The sequence below is a fragment of the Eptatretus burgeri genome, chromosome 3, assembly GCF_056783735.1.
Source record: "Eptatretus burgeri isolate ZD-2024b chromosome 3, Ebu_testis_v1, whole genome shotgun sequence".
NCBI lineage: Eukaryota > Metazoa > Chordata > Myxini > Myxiniformes > Myxinidae > Eptatretus > Eptatretus burgeri.
The window spans coordinates 110067474-110079932 of NC_140963.1; positions in this window are offsets into that span (position 1 = coordinate 110067474).

The following is a 12459-nucleotide window of genomic DNA, read 5'->3' on the forward strand; positions in this document are numbered from 1 at the left end:
AAATCAGAGCCATATCCCGAGATATATCGCGTGCTTTTGACATGGTCTGGAACCCTGCCCAACTCACCAAACTCTCTTCCTATGGTATCCATGGCCATCACCACTCACGGCTCGCACACTTCCTCTCCTGTCGCAGTCAACGTGTGGCCCTAAATGGAGTTCTTCCATCCATTCTTCATGTCCGGGCTGGAGTTCCTCAAGGTAGCGTTCTGAGCCCTGTTCTTTTTCTGGTTTTCATCAATGATCTCTCTGACTCTCTGGAAAATCCTCTTTATCGCTTTGCTGAAGACTCCACCCTCTGCCGTACCATCTGTCATCCCTCAGACCGGCAAGCAGCAGCTTCTTCGCTCACTGCAGATCTGGGTAAAATCACAAACTGGTCCAACACGTGTAACATGTCTTTCAATCCGGACAAATCTCACACTCTCACTATGTCTCTCCAAAACGACCTTTTGGAACCCCCCCCCCCCGTCTACTTTCTCAACAATTCTCTGGAAGAAGTCTTTTCTTTCAAGCTTCTGGGTCTCACTATCTGCCATGATCTTTCCTGGGAAAGCTACATTTCCATCCTTGCCACCAAAGCCAGTCATTGACTGGGAATCCTCTGTCATGCAAAGTCCTTCCTCAGCCCACCTGAGCTCCTGACCACATACAAAGCTTTTATCCACAGCCTGATGGAGCAATGCTCTCCCCTCTGGGCTGATGCTCCTGCCTCTCCCCTTTCTCGGCTTCACGCTGTGGAAACTAAGGCATTTCAGATCATTGGCATCTTCCACGATGAGGCTGAGCCTTTGGGTCTCTCACTCTCTCACCACAGGCAGGTCGGTGGTCTTTCTGTTTTCTACGGTCTCCTCTTCGGTCTTGCCCCCCCCCCTGCTGTGTCTGTGATTTGTCCCCACCATTTTTCCGCAGGGCGCTCAATGTCCGCCAACAACCCCCTTCTGGTAAAACTACCAAAATCACGAATCACTGCTCACCTTCACCCTTTCATTCCTCTTTTTTTCCTGCCTTTGGAATCAACTCCCTCACTCTATTCAATCCCATTCTTCCCTCCTGGCCTTAAAAACAGCTGTTCACCACCACCTCTTATCATCCCCCCATCCAAATCCTCGATCTTTTCTACCCCCGTTAATCCACCCCAAACCCACCTACTTCAAATTCCCTGCTTTCCTTCCTGAAAGTCCCTGTAATGTCCATCTTCTATTCCCCATGTTCCCTGCCCCATCCCTCTCCCTTCCACAGATCTCCAAATGTCTCTGTTCCCCACCGTTTTGTCCTCCCCTCTTGTCTCATGCCCCCCCCCCTTTGCTGTGCATTGTGTGTTAGCTCTCATACGAGCCTCGACAAGGTATACAAAAAACAAAAAGCGTTTCCATTGCACATTTTTCTGGTCGCAATTCCTCACCTGGCACCTTCCACTTTCAGGGAGGTTTCACATGTTTGACCCTACCCTGTCTATCCTAAAGTCGACACTCATTTCCCCCTCCCCCCTCTCAGTACACGTATTACATACGACTCAGCCTAACATTCCCCTGTTACAAATCTAAATCTAAACAATGGGAAACACACGGGGCACACAATAATCCAACTACATTATAACTATGGATTCCGCCTTCCACATTACACAAATACATGAAACACAGGATATTATTAAAAACCACAGGTACAAACAAATAATTTATAAGTGTTTTCTGTCGGCTTTTTTTTTTCTGTGCACCAAATCGAGGCTTTTTGAAGAGCTAGAACACAGAACAGAACAGAATAAAAGAAAACACGAAAGAACAGAAGAGAAGGAATACAGTGGAAAGGAGGAAAACAAATCGCAAGCTCCAGGGATACCACAGGACAGTCGGAAGAAGAATGAATCAGTGAAATAATGATAGCAATAGGGGCAGGTGGAGGAAGACACAGAGGTGAACAAGCTGGATGCAAGATGAAACAGGAAGAAGGGGGCTCAAAGAACATGAAGGGGGAACCAGGAATGAGAACAGCGATTAAAGCTGGACATCTGCAATCAAAAAGCCATCGCCAAGGGTAACCCTCCCTAGGTTTACTCTTGGCATCCCCCGTGACTTACCCTTGGTCCACGATCTAATGATGGCCATATTTTTTTTCGGACCACCATATATGACATTGACCTTCAACATTTAGGGATTCTTCTATTTCTTCGTCTGTATGCAGCACAAGGCTGCGGGTCAGCATCATTGGCTGAGGGCGCAGCTGTGCTACTGATGCAATGCCCTCTGCTGGTTTGGACAGGAATTGGGAATTTGGCCATGGTAACGGTGACAGCTCGCCGACTCTTCATGAAGGACACCATTGGGCCTTTAACGTCCACCATCGAATGCTGGCAGACGGGATGCCCAGTTTATCGTCAATCCAAGGGACGGCACACACTTTGATGAATCACCCTCCCTGCTAAACACCAGGATGACAGATTATAGCTGAGTCTGGATTCTATCCCAGGCTAGACAACTTAGAGGTGAGTATGCGTACCTCGAGGCCATCAATTCATCCAACATTTATGGGGATCGAGTGTAAATTAAGAAAATGTGTTCCCATTGACAGTCTATCCATAAAACTGAACATCATGAAAATTGGAGGAAAATTATTCAAGTTATGATCGAAATTGTGATTTTTTGTTAGTTTTTCAGATTGTAATCGAATTAAGTCAAGTGCACAACTTCAGTGCAGGTCTACCATTATGATGCAAGAGCATCTTGGAAGGCCAAGCAGTCTTTTTCGAGATTCCGCATTGGCAAAATTGAGTGATGACAAAAAACGTGTAATTTTTGTTTTTCAAACCACCGTTTGACCTTGATCTTTAACCTGGAGGGATAAGATGTAAACGAATCGTAAATGCACCTTACTCCAGGCTATCAAGAGAGGGCAATTTCGTTCCGATCGGACAAGCCTCTGTCGAGTTTTGGTGAAAATGTTAAATTGTCTATAATTAGGTCATGACCTTGAAATTCGGTCAAGGTAAAAAGGTCAACCCCACATACTTTCTATTCGCATTATTGATGCAAAATTTCATTCTGAAAGGCCCAGCCAACTCCGAGATACAGGTCGGTAATTTCGGAAATTGGGAGCGCACTCGATGGAGCGCATACCTCCGCCAGGCGGAACAGTTTACATTTTGTACCCCATTGATAGGCTGGATCTCAATCCGGACCTGAACCAAAAAAGAATCGGCTTGTTCTTGTCATCCACCTAATCATCCACCTCGTTTTGTCATAATCATTGCACAACTTTTTGAAATATCATGCTATGTATCGTTTTTGGCCCCATCCCTCAATGGTGATGAATCTCTTGAGAAAATTTTTTTTTTTAATCGTATCTGGATCACAATGAGGTAGGGAGGTACGATGCAGATCTTCACCAAAATTGAATCAATTTGTCCATATCCGTCCATAATTTTTTATGAGCTATCGTGCTGGACATCGTTTTTGACCCTATCTCTCAATGGTGAAGAGACACTTGATTAAAACATTGAACTATCCGGATCCGGATCCAGATCTTCACCAAAATCTAATCAATTAGTCCTTGTCACACACTCAACCTGTCCACGAAGCTTCGTCCAGATCCGTTCATAACTTTTTGAGATATCATGCTCACGGCCAAACAGACAGAGAGGGGTGAAAACTTAACCTCAGTCCACCTTCGGTGACAGAGGTAAAAAAAAAACACAAACAAACAAACAAACAAACAAACCTAAATGGTGGTTTCATTCTCCTCGCTGGATCTCATAAACTCTGGGGGACCATTAAATATTGGAGGCACCAATTGCAGAAACAAACCTGACAACAGGCATAAGCCTCCCTCTATCCTATAGGGGGCGTCTTAACTATCGATTGCCTGCTTTGCATTTTTTGAACTTACTTGTGATTATGGATTCTCCCAAATATATATATATATATATATATATATATATATATATATATATATATATTTTTAATATTGCTGTTTGTCATTCACCAAATGGATCCTTCCTCTTTAACTCCTCTTCTTGCAGTTTTGTTTTATCCTCAGGTTCAAATTCTGATGATGATTCACACCCTGAGCTATCAGCTTGTGCTGTGGTCAGCTCTGCACTGCCTTTCTGTAGCTGCGTTCACCTGTTGCATGTGCAAGGCAAAGTCATGCAAAGCTGCATGTTGACGTGTCATTAAAAAGAAGCTGTTGCTTCCACAGAATCCAAATGGCCGGGAAATGTTCCAATGCCGCCATCCAAAACCATATGCAATCAGCATCATGCAACTACAAGACTGCAGTTACTTGAGTGGGAATCAAGGGGGAGCTGGCAAGGTGTTTCAAGGTGTTTCTCTAGATCCGTATGAATGACCATCCAGATGCAAGAGCAATGTTATGGTTAACTTTGGTCTACGTCCGTTTTTATCAATTCATGAAAGTTGATAAAAGTCAGCACACCTGTCGGCTTATTTCGTGATGTTATATTCACAAGCTAGGTGTCGCTGCTGGCTCGTTTAAGGGATGTGATTAGCGGATGAGGTGGGGTAGAGGATGTACGATGCATTTTATTGGCAGGCAACTTGTCGTCGTCGGCTCATATAAGGGTGAAGGTGTTACGGAGTTAGAGTGACACACTAGATGTGTTGTTTGCTGGCTCGTTTTGAGAGTGAAGAGTCAAAAGTACTGCTGCGAGTTACGTGAATGCTCTCTGTACTGAGTAGAACATTAAACCTGCACCCTTCTCACTTTCTGTACTTGCTGTTCATCATGATGCTTTGCCTTTAATGTATGTACTGATCATGAACACGTATTACAGGATCCACTTAACTATCCTAAACCATCTTTAAAAACATTTGGATCGATCATAACTAGAACTTTTCATTTTTTCCGCATTTTTCGGTGTTGTCAATAATAATAATAATGAATAGTCTCGAGTGGGACGGAGGCTTGTCTCCTGATGGAGGGCAGTCATAGTTGGGGTGCATATTAGGTGATAAAGTTTATTTTCAGTTTGATTTGATGGAAAATTAGGGGCCCGTGGGGGCTGAAAGGCCTGATAACACGATTGTATTCACACAGTGAAAGCTATGTAGGATGAACAGTGAAAACAAACAAACAAACAAACACACAAACAAGCCGGTAGGCGGCGATGGGTCGCCGAGCATGGAAACTATAAGATATAGAGCAAAATGGATATCATATAGCGGATAGGGAATCACCTTAAGATTATGCATATCAAATCTCATCCGGTTCCATCTACTGATAACTACTCGGTATCCATTAGAATGAAAAGTACCGAAAATGCGGTTTGAAATCGGAAATCCCCAAAGTTCGAGGGGGTGCTGTGGGTGAACAACGATCTAAATCAAAAATCCGCCCACGTTTCCTGCCAATTATGCTGATGACAAACGAACAAACATCCAAACAAACAGACAGAATTACTGACAATAAGGGTCACCTATTTCGGCGACCCAACAAATGTACAAACACACAAACAAATGCAGAAACACACAAACAAGCACACAAGAACACACAAACAAACGTACAAACAAACAACACATAAGCAAGCGTTCAAACAATACCAACGTGCAAACAAATAAACGTACAAACAAACGCATAAACAAAGAAAGTTCAAACACACCCAAAAAAAAATACACAAAAAAGCGAAATATTTATTAGATTTAGACAAACATTGGAGGGAGGAAAGGTTTTGCACTCCATAACCCTCACACATCACAAAGTATTCAGTACACAAGGAGGAGGAGGAGATTGGGACCATACTCTGTACAGAGCGTTGGTGCTGCTTAAGCAGTCTCCTTGGCTATTGGGCACAATCCTGGATGGGTCGCCACTCCGACACAGGATACCAGCAAGCTGGCACTCATTTTGCCGACCTCAGAAGGATGACAGGCAGAGTAAACCCCACCTGGTATTAATTCAACAGCTGAGCAGGATTTGAACTCTGGACCCGAGGATCCAAAGCCCACCACCCTAACCATTAAGCCAACATCAGGCGCGGCACACAAGTAGTGACCGGAAACCACAGGACACGGCCATTGATCCCAAATAACGATGATGATGATGATGATCATTATCATCATTATGAATAATTATTACTCCCAAGCTTCATCGAATTCCCTTTCTCCATAGTTTTACATTTAAAATATATTGCTTAACTTAAGGGGCTTCGTTTTAAAATTTTGCTTTGTAAAATTTTGACTGTTTGCTTGGTTACATAACAGAAAGGTCTGGACATTTTCCACATTCAATGTGGACTTTATCAAACGTAACTGAAACCATTGTCCATTTTCAAAAAAATCTCCAACGGTCGCGTGGTTTGAAAAACCCGCCGAACAGTGAGATCGGGGATGAGGAGTTGGGGGAGGGATGTTGTGGATTTGCGGCAGGAGAGGGGGTCATTTATGAGGAGAGTGCAGGCGCGGATTAGCCCATAGTTACGCCTGTTAACAGGCAGGCGTGGAATCCTTCACGCTTGTTAACAGATTGCCCAACGGTAACTGCAACGCCTTTTTGTCACTTTTTACGAAATGTGAAACCGTCTCAGATAGGAGAATAATCTCTCTAGGGTCTGGAACCATTTTCTTGTGGATGTTCCTTGTGATTCCATCAGAAATTGTTTTTGACCCCGCACACAAAACGGGGTTAGGCAATTGGTTCATCTGTCTGTCTGGCAGTCAAATTGGGGAGAGTTGAATGCCAAGATAGAGTGAGACTTTGACAAACGATGGGTGTGGGGTCTTGTGATGGTTTAACATAGAAAGAAAAAAAAATGGCATTGAAAAGATCATAATTTTTGATGGAGGATTATCCGAGATACATGACCTGTGATCTGCTGGCGTATCACGTGACTACGCAAACACAACACTCATACTGTGTAGCCGGTACTATCACAATAAATTTGTTTGTTGGAAGTTGGCGCAAGAGGATCAATTAAACTGAAAAGGATTGCCCGTGTTGTGGCAGTGCAGCTCATATAATAATACGTTAATGAGAGGATGGTGACATGTTGGTTTTGCATATCTATAAGAAAATAGTTCCATTGTTTCTCAATCTCACTGAACAGATGTTTCTCACTCATTCCCGGCATTCGTCTACTGTTACAGCCCAGGCAGCATTTGTTGGAGTTCCACGGCAGTTAGCATTGTTTACATTATGAGCACCGAGTTCCGTTGGAGTGCTTGTTTGAGCGCTTTGAATCAAGCAAGCCACTTACTCGTGGAACACATCCCTGCTCTTTGTTGACCAGCCCAATTTATACGCAGGAGCATCCAATCACATTTCGAGTCGAAAGGTTTAACAGGTACATTCCAATAGTACATAATTAATAGACGTACGTATAGTTAGGGTGAAACAGCATAACAAACAGTGCTGTTATGTTTGTGGGGTAGAGGGAGGAATTTCATGGGAAAGATAAGATTGTGTGGAATTGCTTGGTCCGGGGACGTGTTGGATTAAGTTGGGAAACTGTAAGCTTAAGTGTTCCTTCACCACACCAGGGGGGGGGGGGGAGGGTGGTGCTGTGTTAATTAGGTAAGGATTAAGGATAATTTCCCCAAGTACATGATTAATCCCTGTGACCTTCTATGTTTTTGTTTTTCAAGACTGGAGATAAAAAGGGATCATGTCCTTAAAACAACAACAACAACAACCGAGCTGCACATCCAAGCAGGCAGAAAGCCCCACCTCCAAGGGGACAACAACAAAACCATGCCCACATAGTGGATCATTGATGGGTATGACGTCAGAAAGCCAGGAGGAAGACGGCAGTCAGAGAGTCTCGCGTGGTGTGACAAGAAGGCAGGGAGTGAGGTTCGGAGTGGAGCACGAAGAAGGCGCGGGACAGAGGCGAGTGAGGAGATGGCAGTTGGAAGAGAAGGGCATTATGGCTTGCTTTCCCTCGACATGGTGAAGAAGATGGCATGATTCTTGTGTTCGTGTTGAGGCAAATTAACTCGCATGGTGGAGCAAGACGCTGACCATTGACTGTTGGCTGGTTCATATGAGACCAGCCTCGAAGCCTCGTGTTGTGCCATTGGGGAAAGAGACGGCGCCATTTTGCAGAGCAGCGGCGTCGGCGAGGGCGCTCGATGAAAGAAGCTGCATGGCGGTTTCTGATCCTCGGCATAGAGTATCGCCGCCCAAGTTGTCTCCTGTATGTTTGCCCACCCAGAGAGCGGCTGCACGCCATTTTGGTCGCATTTTCCCGTGCAGTGACAAAGCGGTTTGGTGACCTTCAAGGGAACAAAACTCACTTCTGGGCCTGAAGCTAATTGCAGAAATAAAGGAGGGATTCTTCTTTTATTATTCTATCCTTTGTCTGTTTTTAAGTCTGTGTGGAGGCGCCTCAAATAGGAATTTAGTTTTACCTCGTGTTCCGTTTCATTATTATCCCGTTTTGCGTTATTACCATTGTAAATATTTGATTTATTTTCATTAAACCTCGTATTTATTTAAGTTGCTTGTGTCTGTCTATTTGTCGTGGGTTCGGGTTCAAGATAAACCACTTTGTGATGTGCTTTTGTTTGCTCCGTCATTACCGCCATTTCCTTTCCACACACGCCGTAATCTCCGAGAATCTCGACTGTAAGCCTCCAAGGGAAATCTTTTGGCTATCCATCCAGGTAGGGGCAAAACCCCTGGACACGACAATCCATAATGAAGAGACATCCGGATGCACTATTTTTTTGGTTTTTATCTGTACATGGATAGATAATTATTGACAACTCGTGCTAAATAAGGTTTGATAACTGAAACATCATAGGTCACATGGTAGAACAGCAATGTTGGATTAAAGCTAAAACCTTTCAAAAAGACTTATTCTGTCAAACCGCTGAACCATACGATTCAAAACTTTCAATATATAATCGAGTAACCACGGGGATAAAAGTTTGATCATTCAAACCTCATCGGTTAAGTGGTTCAGAGAAAAAGATTTGAAAAGGTTTTCCTTCAATCCAGTTTGACCTCCAAACCATGTGATCCATGGCGAATAATACTTATCCAACTTTATTCCTCGTGGCTCACAGTTTTGTTGGCGCCCATGTAGAAAGCACAGCATGCAGTTACAAATGGCAGTTTGTGGATTCGACTTGCCATGAGAAATATAGTTTGATTAAAAGTGACGTAATAGGATGACATCTCGTCATTGGAATGGGGTTGGCGGGGGGGGGGGGTGAGGGGGGGGTGACATGATGGCCTGGAGTTATGCACACCTGACTCTTTGCTGTCTCGCCTGGGTTTGAATTCCGACCCGGCTGTAAACTGTCATCCCGATGTTCCACGGGCAGGGCGATTCATCAATGTGTGTGCCGTCCCTCGGATGGATGTGAAATGGGTGTCCTGTCTGCCAGCATTCGCTCGTGGACGTTAAAGATCCCACGGTGTCCTTCATGAAGAGTAGGTGAGCTATTGCCGGCATCATGATCAAATTCCAAATTCCTGCCTTAACGAGTCGAATGTCAGACCTGGCCAGCAGGTTCGGGAAAACTCGGGCCAAGCTTTCCCCGGCCGACCCCACAAGAAATGTGGGATGATGGTGGCCATTGAAGAAGAAGAAAGAGAAGACGAAGAAGTAGATCGTCATTGGAATGGTCACCTGAAAAAGTTGGTGGACAATATTCTTGGCTACTTTTCATTTCAAATGTCAAAGATTTGAGTTTTCACAAATTTATTGAATAAACCCATAAATATTATCAAATTATCGAGTTGAGAGTTTGTTTTTCTGCTCATCAAAACTTTTGTATTGTACACCATAGCATATTTGATGAATCAAACTGTATTTCATTCGATTAGAGCAAGTCTTGGTTCTTGCATCAGTAAGTGCTTGTTTGGAAGATGCAATTATAATGTAAATGAAAGTATTCGATTGTGATTATGGGTTCGGATTCTGTCTCAAATACATTTGTTTTGCTTTTTTTTTTTTACAGATGTCAGATGACATCACACACTGCAATGTGAAATACAGTCCACCACCCATTTTTAAGTCTTCTGACCGAAAAATTAAAAAAAAAATAACAGTTTGCGACGAATGCTCGTTTTCCATCGACGATTCTTTTTTTCCAACTTCAGTGCCAACTCACCACTCTTACCCCTCCCTCTCAAAGCAACCATCACACTCTTCTCCCTCCAAGTTTCCCTCTCACCTTTCTCAAAAACTCCCCACTCACCCTTCTCCCACCATTCACCCCCCTCACTCACCTTTCTCAAAGTTACCCCCTTCACATCCACAAACCTGCCTCCTCCCCCTGCCCTCTCACCTCCATCTCATCACTCCACCTCCTCAAATCCTCAACTGCCTTCTGCTCCCTCTCCCACCCCCCCCCATCCCCCAGCACCACAAAGCCTTTTCTCCTCCTCATCCGGCCCCCTCCCCTAGTTATTCTGCAATCCCTCACCACTTTCAAAAACTCTCCTTACCTCTCCCCCTCCTCCCTTGTTCTACCCTCCCCCTCCCCTCCCATCCCCTGCACCTAAAACCTCCTCCCTCCTTCTTCATTAACAGTGTGGACCTCAAATATCCAGGGCCTTCGCTCAAACTTTACAGATCTTTCCATACAGGTTGCCACTGACAAACCAGATATAATCTGCCTAACAGAAACTTTCCTCCCTCAAGACGTCTCTGACTCCCAAGTATCTCTCGCTGGTTACTCCCTCCTCCAGTATGACAGACCTGAGCCTCGTCCTCGTGGAGGAGTTGCTCTCTTCATCAAAGATTCTATTCCTCACTCTCCCTGCACTGCCCTCACTCCCCCTCACCCCCAGGAATACCTCTGGCTACAGCTTTCCCTCCACTCCCACCTCATGTTTATATGTGTACTGTACCGTCCACCAAAATGTGATGACTCCATTTACACCTCACTATCCGAAAACATGGACCAACTTCTATCCTCTCATGCGAAATCTCTCTTCCTCATATGTGGTGACTTCAATTGCCATCATGCCAGTTAGCTAGGTGTGGGTACCTCTCTCACCTGTCATGGCACTTCAACAAAAGACTTCTGCAACTCAATGAGACTGACTCAATCGGTCAACTTCCAGACCCAGAACTCAGCCAATGGTACTCGATCTCTTCTGGATCTGATTTTGACAAATTTCCCTGACAATATCTGCTGCTCTTCCTCCGCTCCAATCGGTTCTTCTGACCACGTCCTTGTCAAAGTGGACATCTCTCTGGCTGTTATCAGAAAACCACCACAGCACCGTCGAGTCTGGCATTTCACTCAAGCTGACTGGCAAGGTCTCCAAGCAGCCATTAAACTTCTAGACTGGTCTCCCATCACTACTTTCTCCAACATCAACTTATCCTGGGCATTCTTTCAAAGAAACTTGCTCTCCCTCATGCAAGATTTATCCCCTCTCGTCTTCAGTTGTCCAACCCTTCCACCCGCCCTTGGTTCACGGAAGCTTGTGGCGAGGCAGTTGTCCTGAAACAACTTTCCTTTGCCTCATGGAAAGCAAACCCAACTGAGGGCAATCTCAGTTCCTTCCATAACGCTCGGAACAAGTGTGTATCTACCCTCAGGAGAGCCAGAAAACAACATCTTTCTAATCTCAAGTCTGAACTCTCAAACCTCTCTCTCTCTCTCCTCCAAATCCTGGTGGCATCTAATCAAATCTGTTTCTGGTGTATGTTCCCCCTCCATCCCCTCCCTTACCTCAACTGGCTGCACTGCTGATACCGCACGTGAAAAGGTTGAATGCCTAAACTCGGTGTTTGCAGCTAAATCTTGTGACCAAAACCCATCACTTTCTCTACCCACTTAACCCAGCCGCACCCAACTGTCCCTGGACTCTTTGTCCTTTTCTCCTGACAAGGTGGAGAGCTTGCTGTCAAACCTCGACTCAGATTCTGCAACCGGTCCAGACGGCATCAGCCCACGTGTCCTGAAAACCTGCAACTCTGCTCTTGCTCACCCTCTCTCCATTCCATTCAGCCTCTCGTTTACTCAAGGTCATCTGCCATCTGCTTGCAAATCAGCAAACATTACTGCCCTGCATAAAAAGGTGCAAAAACAGATCCCTGCAAAGACAGACCAATCAGCCTTCTCCCAATCATCAGCAAGGTTATGGAGTCCATCATCGCTTCAGACATTAAATCCTTCTTCTTCTCCAATGGCTTGATTTCCGATCATCAATTTGGTTTCAGACCAGGTCACTCTACCCTGGATATGCTGCTTCTGCTCTCCCAACAATGGATGGAGGATTGGAGGTCCTCAATGCCGGACATTAAATCAGAGCCATATCCCGAGATATATCGCGTGCTTTTGACATGGTCTGGCACCCTGCCCTGCTCACCAAACTCTATTCCTATGGTATCCAAGGCCATCTCCACTCATGGCTCGCAGACTTCCACTCCTGTCACAGTCATCACATGGCTCTTAATGGAATTCTGTCATCTCCTCTTCCCATCCAGACTGGAGTTCCTCAATGCAGTGTTCTGGGCCCTGTACTTTTTCTGGTTTTCAT